This window comes from Chelonia mydas, chromosome 8, assembly GCF_015237465.2.
Source record: "Chelonia mydas isolate rCheMyd1 chromosome 8, rCheMyd1.pri.v2, whole genome shotgun sequence".
NCBI classification, from domain to species: Eukaryota; Metazoa; Chordata; order Testudines; family Cheloniidae; genus Chelonia; species Chelonia mydas.
This window is the reverse complement of record NC_057854.1, coordinates 78,855,176-78,871,911: the sequence shown is the minus strand read 5'-3', so window position 1 is coordinate 78,871,911 and position 16,736 is coordinate 78,855,176. Positions and strand designations below refer to the sequence as shown.

Here is a 16,736-nt window from a genome sequence, read left to right as displayed (position 1 = left end):
GGGGGGTTGTGACTTTAACTGCCTAATAAAAGTACTCATTAAATATCATAAAGGTAATTGAAACATTAAAGCTTTGAATCTATTGCATACTGGTGTCTGTCTGAAACAGGTGGACTTATTATTATTATTATTTATTAAAAAGCTACTCAAAGTTAGAATACACCTGAGACTGCAAATTCCATACATAGACCGAAAGCACAAAAGATTCTCTCTGATTTCAGTTATTAATCATCTTGTTGCTTTTTTCTATAGTAGACATGCTGAACTGAGGACCTTCTGTGGGAGCTGAGAAGGATTTGGCCCTAAACACTGTAAAAAGAAGACTTCCTCTTACAAGAAAAAGAATATTATCTTCTCAGAATACCTGCAATAGTCAGAGATACAAGGGCTATTGCTCTGTATAGTGTATATACGACATCTACTGTATTGCATCACTCTCCCTTGGGTTATGCTCTGCATCTGCAAGTTGGAAACATTTTCTAAGCTTATTTGACACTAATGGATAACATGTATAAGAAAGTGCTTTCCACGTGTTTGGGGGTTTGTTTGTTTTTTATTATTTATTTATTTATTTTAATTTCTTGTCCAGAAGTAAGAATTGAAAGCTAGGGCATCTACTCATGATGGTTGGAGCTTGGGAAAGTATTGGCACAGATTTAGGAACAGGGCCCTCATAAAGAGATATATTAGATCTAAAATAAAAAATGACTTACTTCTATCACTGTGTGGCTCACACCTCTTTCCTACCATGTGAGATAAACAAAATTATAGTCAGGCACAAAAACATCTCATCAATATTCATGCATAAAATATTTAATTCTTTAACGTATGTTAAGTGTTTTCTTGACTTGCAAACCTTATAAATTTCAGAATACACTTGGGGAAGTTACCACACATCATTTCTAATTTTTCATAGTAAATTTGTACACCCAGAATTTTACAACATGAGATTTTTTTCAGGAGAAGACTTGGCTGAACTGTATGCTTGTATATTCAAAATCTGACACATTCAGGAGAGGTTAGGAAGAAAAGAAAGTATAGCTGGTGGAATTATTTACTGTGAATAATGATGACAAACTTGGCCGATTTTTTCTGTCTGCAAATCATTAGCAAACTGATCCTGATTCCTACAAGCATACAAGTTATTCACAAGTATTTCCTAACAGTTTATACAAGCAAATTTCAGTCTATGAGGCATTGATGAACTATTTGCTTCAACTATTCAATACTTGGCTTTTGTTTTTTGGTGTGTGATTGGTTACTTAAATCACATGGTATATATTCTAACTGGGTGGCCGAAACATGTTAAACAGGAGAACAACAAATGATGAGCAGAGAACAACAAACAGAGAATGTTTGGTTTTATGCATTAATGCCCTCGTTCACACGTGATTATTGAGATACTTGAGGTAAAATTTAGCCCATGCAGATACCACCAATGTGTCCCAATTTAGCCATTAAAAGTAGGAGTTTAGCAAGATTTAAGTGCTGCATGGGCTTGAGCAGCCCTCTGCACAGAGGTGAATTTCGCTAATGAAGATGTGGTTTTGTTCACACAAAAAACCAATTGCCACAAACATTTGCATATAGAGAATAACCAGGGGTGCAAATATGATTCAGCCTGACAGTCTTTCAGCAGTCTAACGAACGTACTAGTATTTGGCCAGATCCCACCAGCTGCCTTCTCACCAAAAAGTAGTATCAGCTGCCAGCTTTCCATCAGCAAACCACTTGGCCTGGGGCCACGGAAAGGAGCCTTCAACGGCTCTATATACTTGAGCCATCAAGCTAGCCAACCAGGAAAATAGTAGATTTGCTTATTATGAATAATACCTACAAATTTACAGCCTCAAATGCATTCTCTTTAAAAGAGAATAAAATCCCCTCAAATCCTTTCATTTTTTTAAAAAAAGGTCACAAGTCTGTGCTGTAGCTGTTGAAATTTCCATGATTGTGTTTGCTTTGCCTATCGTGTCTGCATGGCTTTTCCTAAATAAGTCGGCTTCATTTTATTTTAAAAAAAATTACTCTCTTGATACTATATATTTCAAAATGTAGGGCTGAGCTGCTTCGTGCATGACTAGTCATGGAGCATTAGCAGGTGATTGATTCTTACTATTGCAGGACTCACTATAAATACACGTAGTATTTAAACAGGAACTAGCCATTGACTTTGTAATCCCTTGTGTAACACTTGTCCTGTGAAAGGATAAGAAAAAAAGTCAAGTGCAGTATTTTTCAGGATGCCTCCACCATCTCCAATATCCCCATAGGCAGAGACTGTCAATGTCTGTGACTTCAGGCTAGTTCATGTTCTGATATTATTGTGCACATTCCCAGAAGGAGTTCTTTAGAAGGACTTTTGCATTCATGTGAAGACAGAGATTTTCAGCTGCTTTCCACAGGCACAGATTGCCCAAGACAAAGTGACTGACTGCTACATGGGCAGAAGCTGAAGGACATAAACACACTGTAATACGTTTTGTCACAAACAATTACAGATTAAGGCCCTTTTCACAGGCGATTGAACAAAATGAATAACAGAACTGGGATTTATATGCTGATGCTTTGTTGCTCATGTAAACTCAGCATTTTTGCATGTCAATGCATATGCCTTTCATTTTTCTATTAGCATGAAAACATCTTAACAAATAAATTCCTTTAGCTATGAAATTTCTCTATGTGTATTTATACACTACTAATTTTGATGCTGATGGAGCTTTCAGTAATAAACAAGTTGTTTTATATAGGAGGCAAGTTGTAACATACATAGATAGCTGCATACATACAATATGCATGCTGCACATAAATCTGATCTTTGTGTTGTTCCTTTCAGGTTCTAGTATTTTGACTTTAGGAACATTTAGAAATACAGATTTTTTGTGCCAAATAAATTACTGTTTAGTATCATGGTTTAATTTAACAAATAACATTTTAATTTAAAAATAAAATGTTAACGGAATAAGGCACGTGGTGTGTTTTGTTGCAGCCCTACTCATAGTTCAGAGCTACCATGCTGGGCTCTGATCCTGCAAACACATGGGTGCTTAACTTTTGAGTGTGCCAGCTTGCTGGGTCCAAGTTATTATAGATGCAGGCATATAGAGCTGGTAATGATTTTCTTGTTCAGATTATATTTGTATGTTATTAGGAAGTGTAGCGATGTCTGCCTTGAATTAAGGACTCTGTATATAGAAAGATTCCATTTTACTTTCCTACATGACAGTAATTCTGATGAGGAATTACTTAAAATGGGAACGTGTTAGTCTGTATCAGCAAAAAGAACAAGGAATACTTGTGGCACCTTAGAGACTAACAAATTTATTTGAGCATAAGCTTTCGTGGGCTAAAACCCACTTCATCGGATGTATGCAGTGGAAAATACAGTAGGAAGATATATATATATATATATGCACACAGAGAACATGAAAAAATGGGTGTTGCCTTACCCACTGAGTGATCAGTTAAGGTGAGCTATTAACGGCTCATTATCATCCTGATTATCACTACAAAAGGTTTTTTTTCTCCTGCTGATAATAGCTCACTTTAACTGATCACTCTTGTTATAGTGGGTATGGCAACACCCATTTTTTCATGTTCTCTGTGTGTGTATATATATATATATATCTTCCTACTGTATTTTCCACTGCATACTCCTTGTTCTTTAAAATGGGATGACCATCTCCTCCAGTAAGCAATTCCGGACATTTAATGAGATTTCGACTAGGAATGCAAGGGACAAACTATAAAAAAGAGAAAATTCACTTAGGCCCTGTCCTCAAAAACATAACTGATTCCCTCTTCATGGCACTGTTGGAGGTTTGGAATATGGAAAAGTTGTGGGATTAATGGGAATCAGACATTCCTGCCACAAAAATGAAAACAGCATAGAGTGTATTGAGTGAGGAGAAGGAAAAAAAAACATGGAACGTTTTGAAAAATACCAATCTGTCATTTAAATCTGCCTGGTATAGGTCTAACTTGAGTTATGGCCATTTTCAAGGAACATTATCATGGGTATTTACCATGAGCACATCTGAATAACATTATACAGAGAGAGAACATCTTTCTTAAAGAATGTTACTTGTGATCCTTTACACATATTTTTGTATCATATTATAGCAACAAGAAATGGAACAATACACTTGTGAAAGCCAGTAAGTACACACAATTCTGATCCAAAACAAAACCTTACATTTTATGAATACAGTAACAAAAGTCAATGGAAGAAAATATTGTTTTAACAACTTGTTTTATGAAGGATATTCAGCAAGTCATTAGCCTTAAACATATCAGCCAGAAACCATTATTAACACTATGTACAGCAAAATGCTGTGTGGCATAAATGACACTACAGAGAATGCAGAGTAGATACAGTGGCAAACATTTACCAATTAGTCACTCTACATAAAAGCATAGGCTGTGATATGGCAATTACAGAGATGTACAACAAGATATGTAAGGTAGATAAAACCAAAATGAAAAGGTAGAGATAGAAAGCATGTGTGAGAAGCATTTTACTATACATATGCAGACAGAAGGCAAAATATACAATCCCAAATGTGCAATCTCATATTGTACACTTGAATCAACAAACTGAAGAGACTAGAGAAAAAAGTAAACCAAGCCTGATACATTGTATTCTCTCTACTGCAGTGGTTCTCAAACTGTGGGTCGGGACCCCAAAGTGGGTCACGACCCATGGGTTCGCCAGGGCTGTCTTAGTCTTACTGGGCTGTAGGGCTGAAGACCAAGCTCCACTGCCCGGGGCCAAAGCTGAAGGCTTCAGCCCTTGGTGGTGGGGCTCAGATTATAGGCCCTCTGCCTGGGGCTGAAGACCTTTGCATTTGGTTTTGGCCTCCCAGGCTGGGGTAGTGGGGCTTGAGCTTTGGCCCCCCTCCTGGGATCATGCAGTAATTTTTGTTGTCAGAAGGGGGTCGCGGTGCACTCAAGTTTGTGAACTCCTGCTCTACTGTATTCTTATTACATAACAGGCATAATAATGTATTTGTTAGTTGCTGGTATTTGCTAGTGTATTTGTTAGTTGCTGTCATTCATCTCCATTTTGCTAATGGAGAAAGGTTGAGTATATCTTCTCCACAATGTTTGTGTGGTGCTACTTAGGAAATATTTTTCCCAACATCTCTGACTGACCAGCTCTTTTACATATTTCTTGCTCGTTCCTCTTAAAGGAAGGATTTTAATGAGCATTGCATAGATATGATGCCATTCCCCACAACTTTGGGCTGACCATGGGTTGGGGGACGGGTAGATTATTAAAGGGGATATCTGGGAGAGCTGTTTCAGAGTAGCAGTCGTGTTAGTCTGTATCCGCAAAACGAAAAGGAGTACTTGTGGCACCTTAGAAACTAACGAATTTATTTGAGCTGGTAGCTGGTAGCTCACGAAAGCTTATGCTCAAATAAATTTGTGTCTCTAAGGTGCCACAAGTACTCCTTTTCTTTTTGGGAGAGCTGTTTCTTCAGTCCAAGCTGTTTATCACCAAAAATATCTGGGTCACAGATATATTCCTCTGGAGAGCAAAAAAGGGTGTTTTAAAAAATTAGTCTTTAAAATGTTTAAAGTATATGCAGATAACTAACTGGAACCATGTTTTAGCGATGGCGTTCAGCAAGCTATGCCTTTTCGAATTCTGCAGGCTTGACATGTCATTGCAAAGACACATCACATTTGATTATGTTGTCGTGTTGCATCCTGTGGCCTTTCATTGACAGACTGCAGGCTCTTGATCCAGTGTTTGTGCTTCCTTGCAAGTTTCTCTTTGAAGGCTCCAGGCCCACAAAACCATTGCAGAAATGGATAGTATTTGAAAAAGCCCTTCATTATTTTTCTGAACTAACAGGCCTTTGGATCTTGGTTTATGGAAGACAATAGAACATGAATACCCAGCCTGTCAATACCACCACAAGACTCACATTGCTCAATGCAGCCAGCATCTGGTAAAATATCGAGTGAGGACACAGAAAGCCTGATGCTGAGCAGTGCTCAGTGGCCTCAGCTGTGATTGAAGTCAATGGGACAGGACAGAATTCTGCACTTTGTAGACTCAGGACTTTAAACTCATGTTCCAGTAAGCACCAGTTAAAAGTGAATGGTAAATCAAGTCTGTTGCTCTGTGTGTGTGAAGCTTCTTTAACATAGATTTGAAGTTGCAGTCCATTAGTCAGTCCACTTTCATTTTAATGCATACATTTTAAAGCCAGAAGGGACCATTGTGACCACCTAGGCGGACCTCCTGCATGGCACAGGCCACTTGTATTATGATGCCAGTACCCATTATGGGTCCTTCTTTTGCTCTTACTGTTTAAGTTACACAACAATGAAATTAACATTGTCAGTGTTCTAGAAGGAGGTGAACCATGGTTAGGTGACACAGTTAAAATGTATGCAGGGCTCATTCATATTACTAGGCAGAACAATATTTTAAACATGTCTGGAGACAAGCATGTTTTAATTTTAATTTTAAGCTGTGTTGCACATTGATCTATTGTCTCAGAGTGTTGCTAGACACAAGTGAAGGACTGATGCCTTCCACATGTTACTATGTTTCTTGGGGTACAGCATTAATCACACTTCTGATAAACCACATCCAGATTATTTCTTTCAACCTCATTTTCAAAGGAAAATGTTTTATATACCTCCAAATGCTCTTTCCCCCACAATATACACCAGCAAAGAGGTCAAAGTCCTGTGATTTTTCCTCTGATTCTGTAACCATTAAGTAAGTCTGAGATGCTCATTTTACCTTCCTCTATTGTTCAGCAACAGTTCATGTGAAGGTTTTGCTTGAAAGGGATATTCAGTTATTCCACTGTGCCTGAGTTTTAATCACAGTCTGAACTATGTTTTCAAGAGAGAGCTGTGTTAGGTTTTTGAATTGTACAGTACTTGAATTACACTACTAGTAAGTAACATTGTCACCACTAAAGAAAACTACTGAACAATTATAAAAGGATGGCGTTGTATGGTAGTTATTCAAACTGATCACATTTTTTTGAATTTAGCAATTTTGACAAAAAAATTTAAAAATGAAAAAAAAATCAGAAAACACACCTAATTTTATTTGTGAGAAAATTTCCCTATTTTTCTACTAGCAATTTATCAAGTCTTTTTTCTTTTAATTTTTTTGGGGGTATTCTGGAGATGGAATTACTTGCTCTCATTACATATTATGCCAATTTGAGGGTCTCTCTGAAACCCCAACATTTTCTGTTTAGAGCTTTCTAGGACCGGGATATGACTGGTATCTTCCTGGTTTAAAAAAAAAAAAAAAAGGGTTGATGACAAGCTAAGTTTAAACTTTGAAAATCTAGAGCCCCTATAAAATTATTTTAACTCCTTTCTTTCTTTTTGGTATTTTCAGAGTACCTAAACTTTTCCATCATGATCAATTCTCCCTCTCAAAGTTCTCATATTCTACAGATTTTAGTGATGGAGCTGGGTTTGGGTTATTCACTCTTTCCCTCAACTGGACTATGCAATACAAGTGACAAGGCACATTGCTCCTCAAACTAGTGGCAAAACTGGTGAGCATTGCCAAGCCTGCAAATAGATTCAGAGCTTTACCAAGGTTTATCTAGGTATTAGTTTCATCCTTACTAAACAATCATAGAAGGATCTCAACAGGTCATCTAGTCAGTTCCCTGCACTCAAGGCAGGCCTAAGTAACAACTAGACAATCCTTGACATGTGTTTGTCTACCTGTTCTTAGAAACCTCCAATGAGGGAGATTCCACAACCTCCCTAGGCAATTTGTTCCAGTGCTTAACTACCCTGACAGAAAGTTTTTCCTAATGTCCAACCTAAACTTCCCTTGCTGCAATTTAAGCCCATTGCTTTTTGTCCTATCCTCAGATGTTAAGGAAAACAACTTTTCACTCTCCTCCTTGAATTGTACTATGTCCAGCCTCCCAGTCTTCTCTTCTCCAGACTAAACAAACCTAATTTTTTTCAATCTTTCCTCATAGGTTGTATTCTAGAGCTTTAATCATTTTTGCTGCTTTCCTCTGGACTTCCTCCAATTTGTCCACATCTTTCCTGAAATGTGGCACCCAGAACTGAACGCAATACTCCAGTTGAGACCTTATCAGCAGGTAGTAGAGTGGAAGAATTACTTAACATGTCTTGTTCACAACACTCCTGCTGATACATCCCAGAATGATGTTTTCTTTTTTTGCAATATTATTACACTGTTGACTCATATAGGACCTTCCCATAAAAAAGGTTCAGAAGAGACTCCAACGGATAGTTTCCTGACATATTAGAGATTCTCTTTTAATTGTGCACTGGAGAATGAAAATAATGTAAAAAAGATTCTGCGCTACTACTGTATTTCAAACTGAACTAAGCTCGATCCTTTATTCTGCAGCACTCTCTACTTGATTTACAGTACTACAGATTTATATTTCCACAGAGAGTCCATGAGTTGTCATATAACTAGACAAAAATTCTATCCAATAAATCTGATTAAAACACAAACAAACTGAACATAGGCACTTGCAGCTAACAGAAATATATTTACCCCAAATTTACCAATAAGCTGCTCAACTTTAGAGCAAGTATGGCATATGCCTTTGGGCATGTTGGAGTTTGACCTATGTTGTGCCAAAGAACAATTTTACAGATTTGGGTTAGAAGTAGGTGAAGTCTGTAAGAAATCAGGTGAATTAGAACCAAATCATTCTTTGCAAGCTTATCTTATATTACCTCCAGCTGAGGGTGAATGAAAAAGCCTCTATATAAAACAAGCATTTTTAGGGACTGTTTTAAGTCCCCATCCATTTACACCCCCAGTGCTGCTCCATCCCCTGGGTGCTACATTCTGGCTTGATTATGTAATAGTGGTGGGATACAAATGTTATACCATGATCTGCCACCTGTCTGATTCTACTTTTGCAGTGCTGGCGGAGTCATTCCTTCTCCCTTCCTGACTTCTGTGTAGCTTTTTGGCTTCTTTATCAGCAGCCTCAATACAGTTGATTGATGGACTGATTAAACCCAATGGCAATAGTTGACAACATAACTCATGTGCTGTTTAGCAAACAGAAACAATAGGAGATTAGGAATGATATTACAAGGACATATCCTAAGATGCAGCCATTTTTATGAAAACGACTAGGACCAGTAGAATACTAAGGAAATGAAGGAAGTGAAGAGGAGAATTAGCAGAATGAATTATTACACAAAAAGGCAAAAGCTGCTCATGAAATATGAACAAATGTTGAAAGAGTCTCAGGTCTGTAAAAACCCCCAGTAGGAAACAACAGTCCAAATACAGCTCTGGTTCAAATAGGTTCAACTCTCACAGACCTTAATGACAACTGCAGTTGCTTACGCCAGAGCTGAATTTTGTCCGATGTGTACTGTCTCTGTTGTTGTAGCTGTGTTCTTGGATATGAGACAGACAAGGCGGGTGAGGTGATGTCTTTTACTAGCCCAACCTCAGCTGGTGCAAGAGACAAGCTTTCAAGCTACCCAGAGCAGAAGAGCTCAGTGTAGCTTGAAACCTTGTCTCTTTCACCAACAGAAGTTGGTCCAAGAAAAGATATTACCTCACCCACCTTGTCTCTCTCATGCCTTATCTCCACTTTTCAACAGTGAAGTCGCAGTGATGATGAGAGTTCATTTCAATAATATCATGATAGTGAACAGAATTAATAGATCTAAACTGCTTGAGCTATAGCCAGTATTTCCATGACTCACTGTGCTAGAGACTATTGCAAAATGTTATGTCTGGTGCTCAGTTTAATGAAGCCACAACTTCACTTGGGGCTTGTTTAACTGGGGTCTGTTGTCATTTCTGGTAAATCTGGGAAGTAAATCTGGTGCCCTTTATAAGGGGTGTATGTTGATTTTGAGAGATGATGTGGATTAGGTTGTTTTTTTTTGCTTTTTGCCACCTCTCTTCTCATTCTCCTACCCCTTCAAGTCTCTCCAAAGCAGAATGTGAATCCAGTAACATTCAGGTGGGACCTTTGAGCCCATGCTGTTTGAAATCAGACAAAGTATATTTGCACATCCTAACTGTGAGTTAGTCTGTGAGAGTCATTAATGACCTTGAGATGTGCTAGCCAGTTCTTCCGTCACTGAGTGTTTATCCTGCACCCAGCATAATGGACTTCTGATCCAGGTTGATGTTTCCAGGTGTTACTGCAATACAAATAAATAAATAATAATCTGGAGTTCTTATGGGTGATACCATGGCACCAAGCACAAGTCTTAAGGGTGAAAATCTGTGAAATCCAACACTGGGAATTAAATCAACCTGTGAAATCGCTGGATATATACTGCCAAGCCAGTTGGTCGTAAGCCTCCAATCCCCTGTACTTTATACAATGTTATAATAGTATCTAAAATTCTTAGCATTTTGTGAGTCTTGAGAAATAACAAGAAAGCATGTTTTCTTCCTGCTTCATTAGATACACCAGTAGTTAATGTTTATAAAATATCAATAATGCATTTGTAGTTCTGCATAATTAAAGACATCCCAATATTAATAAAGTAACTTGAAAGGAGAGTGCAGAACACATGGCATAAATACACTGATGAGTCTCTGGCCTTATTTCAGACTGGTTTAATTACAATGAGATGGCTGTACCCTATCCTACAAAAATATTTTTCTGTCACTTAGAGCTATCAAACCATACAACCATTTATGACATTTGTGAAGAAGAACAAATAATATCCTAATGGCCCACAAGTGAATACTTGCAGTTTATGGATTTCTAGACTACACATTTCCAAACAGAACTTCGTCTAAATGGAGTAAGCTTTCCAACACAAAGAGTTACAATTATTTTAAGGGCTTTCTGCAAAACGAACGAAGCCAGGAAATTCAGAGGTGTGAGTGAAATCCCATCGTTTTTCTGCCTTGGTTTCTGCTGCTCATATTGGAATATATCCTGTTATCAGTTTTTACACAGAATGTACCTTTGGTTTGAATAAGAAGATCTGAGTGCAGTAGATCAGTGATAGAACATGACCCACAGAACTGTATGTAAGACAACCCCAGTTTCTGAGGACCCAAATAAATGACTATTAGCAAAATACCTGGGCATGATGGGGTGTATTCAGAACTCAACTTCAGCCTCAGCACTGAATGCTCTGCCATTTCTCAGTTACATTTATATATATGACAGGCACTGTTTCAATATAGCTTTATATTGTCCATGAACTTCATTTTTTAATGTTAATTTATATATTTTCTTTTTCTGCCTTTCTTTGAAGGAAAAAACCCTCAAATAGCGTGACTTAGTAAGTACTAATGAGCTCTGTTTTTGTCTCTGCCTCAATTCACTTTGTTGTCTGGATAAGCCACTTTAAAATCATGAAGGGTTATTGAGAAAGTATCCCAGCTCAAACCACGGCATACAGGGCAATATATATATGAAAATACTATGAAAACATAATATCCTTCCCACACCGATAATACTCAAACAGATAAATGCTAGCAAAGGGTCAATGGAAAAGGAGAAGTGAGGTGGAGCCAAGTTAATAAACAGGGAGCCAAAATGGTACTGCTTAACCAAAAACTCATGCAGGAAGAATATGAATGACCTGTTCCATTTCAGTCATGAGTATCTGATGCAGACTTGGTAAAGAAGTCAAAAGCAAACTGCTAGCATACTTCTGTAACCATCAAATTGTGCAATGGGTACTCTGTAAAACCTCATGTTCCTATCATTGATACTCACATCTTTCCTTTCCCCATTCCCTCCTATTGTTTACTTTGTTATACACATTTTTGCATCTTGTCTTAAATTAGGTCCTAATCCTTCATCTGAATCCATATGGGCATAGAGGTCAGTGCCAGGTGCAGCATCCAGACACAACACTGTAAGATTTTTGTGTTAGGGCCATGGCTCAACACCGTGTCTCTCCTATATGTTTGTGTAATGTCTCGTGTAATGAGGCTTTGATCCTAATTGGGCTTTCTGGGCATTACCATAGTACAAATAATAAACAACAACAATTCCCAAGGGTAGCTTTCCTTTTGAGGGATTGGGCATCTTAAACCTAGTATTAGATCATCTACCTGGTGTTAAACAGCATCATGTCGACAAGCAGTAAGGAACATTGAGTGCACGCCAAAAGGCTCTTCACAGGCCAGTTAGTAAGAAACAAGTGGGTGCACTTCATCATTCACACCCATCTAGCACACACTGCTCTGTCATGTAGACAAACCCTACGACTTAATCACCCTCCATCAAACCTACATCATAGCAGTGTCCATTTGTGCAGCAAGAAAATACCAAAGATGACTCTAAGCATCTTGAACAGATTACTGGAGAAAACCGCATTGTGCAAACCTTCTGGGCTGCTTATAGGAAAATGAGACTTATGTAACGGAATTAAGTTCTCAAACAGATGATAATGAGCAACAGAAAGTCAAGGTTTTTTTGTTTGGGAAAAAGAGAATAATGTACCGAGTAAATCTCTCTCATTAACATGCCTTTATATTGCAAAACTTGGTTATTTTATATCCTTGTAGAAAGCACATATGTTTACAATACAGCATTCCAGAATTTATCAGTAAATATACTTTTAAAATAGGCTTTTTGTACTGTTCCTGTACTTACCTTTGCTGAAACTGAGATAACTAATAACTCTGAGCTAATGAGCCCAAAGAAAAAATATTTGCCCACAGACCTGCACTTATGATGATTAAAAAAAAAAAAAAGTATTCCACTGATACAGGGGTTTGAATGTATGTCACAGAATGAGCTCTCAGAGGAAAATGGTACTAACCTAGAGACTGACAACCCTTCAGGGCATGCTGCAAGACCCTTCTCTTTGACAAAGGTTTTCCACCATAACCAGCACAATGATTTCAACACATACATTTCTTTAGCAGAGTCTCCTTTAACCATAGAGGGCACAACAACAAAACTTTCATGAAGCCCTCCAGAGACCACATCATGAATGTTAACTATGTTCCCCTTCACTGGGAAACTCTTAGGTGCTATGATGATTGGCACTATAAAAACTTGATTGATATAAGGAAGAGAGAGGTCTAGTGCATAGGGCATCAAATTGGGACTCAGAAGAGATGGGCTCTATTCCTCACTCTGCCACTGACTTGTGTAACCTTGGGCAAGTCACTTAACCTTTGTCAGTCTCCCATGAATACAATGGAGATAATAATGCTTACTTAGCTTTATTGAGTACTTGGATATCTATAGGGTCCAATATATAGACTATATGATAAACAGTGCTCTATAATAATACAGCAAAATATAACATCTAAAATATATTTTATTAAATATAGAATATTAAATGTAACATAATATTGAACATCATGATATTTATATTTCTCTGGTGTGGCAGATTGTACTGTACATATTTTTCAGTCTATGAAATAAGAAATTCTGGGTATCTGAGATGGAGCCTTTACTGTACTGCAGAGAGAGATGAGAGGGACAGGTTGATAGCTGCAGGAGCTGATTCATTGGAGGAAGACATATCAGAGTATCAGAAGAAAACAGTGCACAGTGAAGTTTCGTCTAGCAGCCTGCACAGTATGGAGTTGTTATATGGGTCAAAGATAACCTAAAAAAAATGTAAGGTAACCATCTAATAAGGTATGTCAGCCAGTCAGACTTCAGTACTGTACTAAGTAATTCTGGTTCAGACATGGAACAGCTTATTTACCAATGGATGGACTAGCAATCTTACTACTTCTGCTCATTTCTCTTTTCTGTACTTCCCTTCTTTTTTGCTTCTCTTCTTTTCATCTCTCATTTTAGTCCTTCAAGCATGTTTCATGCCTAGGACTACGATTATGTCACAGAGGTCACGAAAGTCCATGGATTCCATGACTTCCAGAGACCTCCGTGACATTTACTGCCCCAGGGCTGGACTGCTGTCAGCAGGCAACCCTGCAGCTATCAGCTGCTGCAGGCAGAGGCCCCCAGTAGCTTCTAGCCAGTGGGCAGCCGGGGGACCCCAGAGCTCCTTGGTTGCAGCAGGGGGAGGGAAGGGGGCCCCATGGCAGCCCAGATATGGCGGGCAGTGCGGGAAGGGAAAGGGGCCCCGCAGCAGCCCAGCCATGGCAGGGGGGCACCCGTGGCAGTCCAGCTGTGGCAGGTGGCAGGAGCCCCACCCCAGCAGCCCAGCCCATGGGGGCAGCGGGAGCTCCCCGCATCTGCTCGGCTGCCAGGGCGGGGATTGGACCCTGCAACAGCCCAGCCACTGTGCTGGACCCTCCTCCCTCCCCATTTTGTCAGGGATATTTTTAGTGAAAATCACAGACAAGTCATGGGCTTCACTGAATTTTTGTTTATTGCCCATGACCTGTCCATGATTTTTACTAAAACTATCCGTGACAAAATCTGGGCCTTACTCATGCACCTTTCAAGTGTATGTTTCTTACATAAAATGTATGTGACATATACTAAGCATTACAGAATGCTTTAAAGCCATAGATTTCAAAGTGATTTACAAAGGTGAGCAAGCATAATTATTCAGACCATGCAGATGGGGAAACTGAAGCAGACAGAGGTTAATTCACTTGGCCAAGGTCACACAGGAAGTCAATTGCATTGTCAGAAATAGAGTTCCAGTCTTCTGTCTCCCAAGTTGGGGAAATCCATTGGACTGTGCTGAATTGCTTATATAGCCTCATTTCTGCATTGTATATAACTAAGATGGGTCCACACCAAAAAGACCCAAACACTCCTGACCTTTAGGAAAGTTCATACCCAATCTTGGTACATAAGCAGGATTGTTGCTGCTTGTCAAACTATTTCCATCTCTGCATATGTGATACGTAAAAACTAGGGGTGTCGATTAATCACAGTTAACTCACGCAATTAACTAAAAAAAATTAATCGCAATTAATTGCGGTTTTAATTCTACTGTTTAATAAATTTCAATTGGTATTCTATTGTCAATTGGTATTCTCGTTTAATATTTTGGATTTTTTTCTACATTTTCAAATATATTGATTTCAATTACAACACAGAATACAAAGTGTACAGTGCTGAATTTATATTACTTTTGATTACAAATATTTGCACTGTAAAAATGACAAAAGAACTAGTATTTTTCAATTCACCTCATACTAGTACAGTAGTGCAACTGCTTTATTGTGAAAGTGTAACTTACAAATGTAGATTTTTTTGTTACATAACTGCACTCCATAACAAAACAATGTAAAACTGTAGAGCCTACAAGTCCACTTAGTCCTACTTCTTGTTCAGCCAATTGCTAAGAGAAATCAATTTGTTTACATTTATGGGATATAATGCTGCCCACTTCGTATTTACAATGTCACCTGAAAGTGAGAACAGGCATTCACATGGCACTTTTGTAGCTGGCATTGCAAGGTATTTACGTTCCAAATATGCTAAATGTTTGTATGTCCTTTCATGCTTCAACCACCATTCCAGAGGACATGCTTCCATGCTGATAATGCTTGTTAAAAAAAAAAAAGCGTTAATTAAATTTGTGACTGAAATCCTTGTAGGAGAATTGTATGTCTCCTGCTACATGGTTTTACCCACATTCCGCCATATATTTTGTGTTATGGTAGTCTCGGATGATGACCCAGCACATTGTTTGATTTAAGAACACTTTCACTGCAGATCTGACAAAATACAAAGAAGGTTCCAATATCAGATTTCTAAAGATAGCTACAGCACTCAACCCAAGGTTTAAGAATCTGAAGTGCCTTCCAAAATCTGAAAGGGACGAGGTTTGGAGCATGCTTTCAGAAGTCTTAAAAAAGCAACACTCTGATGCAGAAATTACAGAACCCAAACAACCAAAAAAGAAAATCAACCTTCTGCTGGTGGCATCTGACCCAGGAAAATGACCATGCGTCAGTCCATACTGCTTTGGATTGTTACTGAGGAGAACCCATCATCAGCATGGATGCATGTCCTATGGAATGTTGTTTGAGGCACCAAGGGACATATGAATTTTTAGCGCATCTAGCACGTAAATATCTTGCGACGCCGGCTACAACAGTGCCATGCAAATGCCTGTTCTCACTTTTAGGTGACACTGTAAACAAGAAGTGGGCAGCATTATCTCCTCCAAATGTAAAAAGACTTGGGTTGTCTCAAGAATTGGCTGAACAAGAAGTAGGACTGAGTGGACTTGAAGACTCTAAAGTTTTACATTGTTTTATTTTTGAATGCAGGTTTTTTTGTACATAATTCTACATTTGTAAGTTCAACTTTCATGAGAAAGAGATTGCACTGCAGTACTTGTATTAGGTGAATTGAAAAATGCTATTTCTTTTTCTTTTTTACACTGCAAATATTTTTAATCAAAAATAAATATTAAGTGAGCACTGTACACTTTGTATTCTGTGTTGTAATTGAAATCAATATATTTTAAAATATATAAAAATCCAAAAATATTTAAATAAATGGTATTATATCATTGTTTAACAGCATGATTAATCACAATTAATTTTTGTAATCGCTTGACAGCCCTAGTAAAAGCCAACCAACCAAACTAAAATATTCCTAAAATCAGTCTGACTGAAAACAAGTCAGCTAAACAATAATTATTTTGTTTATTTAAAAATGAGTGCATTGGTGTCAGTTTGTGGAAATAAGAGCTTGAAAACTACATCTCCATCTGAAAATGTTGTATCTACCACTATTACAAGGAACTCCTGACATTACTACATCAGGTTGACTACAGGAAATAGATTTTTCTCTGTTTTTTCATTCTGTGCCTTGGACAGCTCTTTTTGTAGAGTC

At 38.1% G+C, this 16,736-nt stretch overlaps 2 long non-coding RNA genes across 2 annotated transcripts in view; one reads left to right on the top strand and one right to left on the bottom strand.

The window, feature by feature from the left end:
• The first annotated feature begins 7,773 nt into the window (after positions 1-7,773).
• On the top strand, positions 7,774-16,602 carry LOC122461492. The gene is made up of 4 exons (XR_006283424.1): positions 7,774-7,914; positions 13,848-13,853; positions 16,138-16,146; positions 16,592-16,602. It is a non-coding gene; the product is annotated as an uncharacterized LOC122461492 (long non-coding RNA).
• The window catches only part of LOC122461491, an 85,121-nt gene continuing 76,737 nt past the window's right edge, over positions 8,353-16,736 (bottom strand). The window contains exon 4 of the long non-coding RNA XR_006283423.1: positions 8,353-10,170. This is a non-coding gene — a long non-coding RNA (uncharacterized LOC122461491). The remainder of the gene's footprint in view (positions 10,171-16,736) is intronic.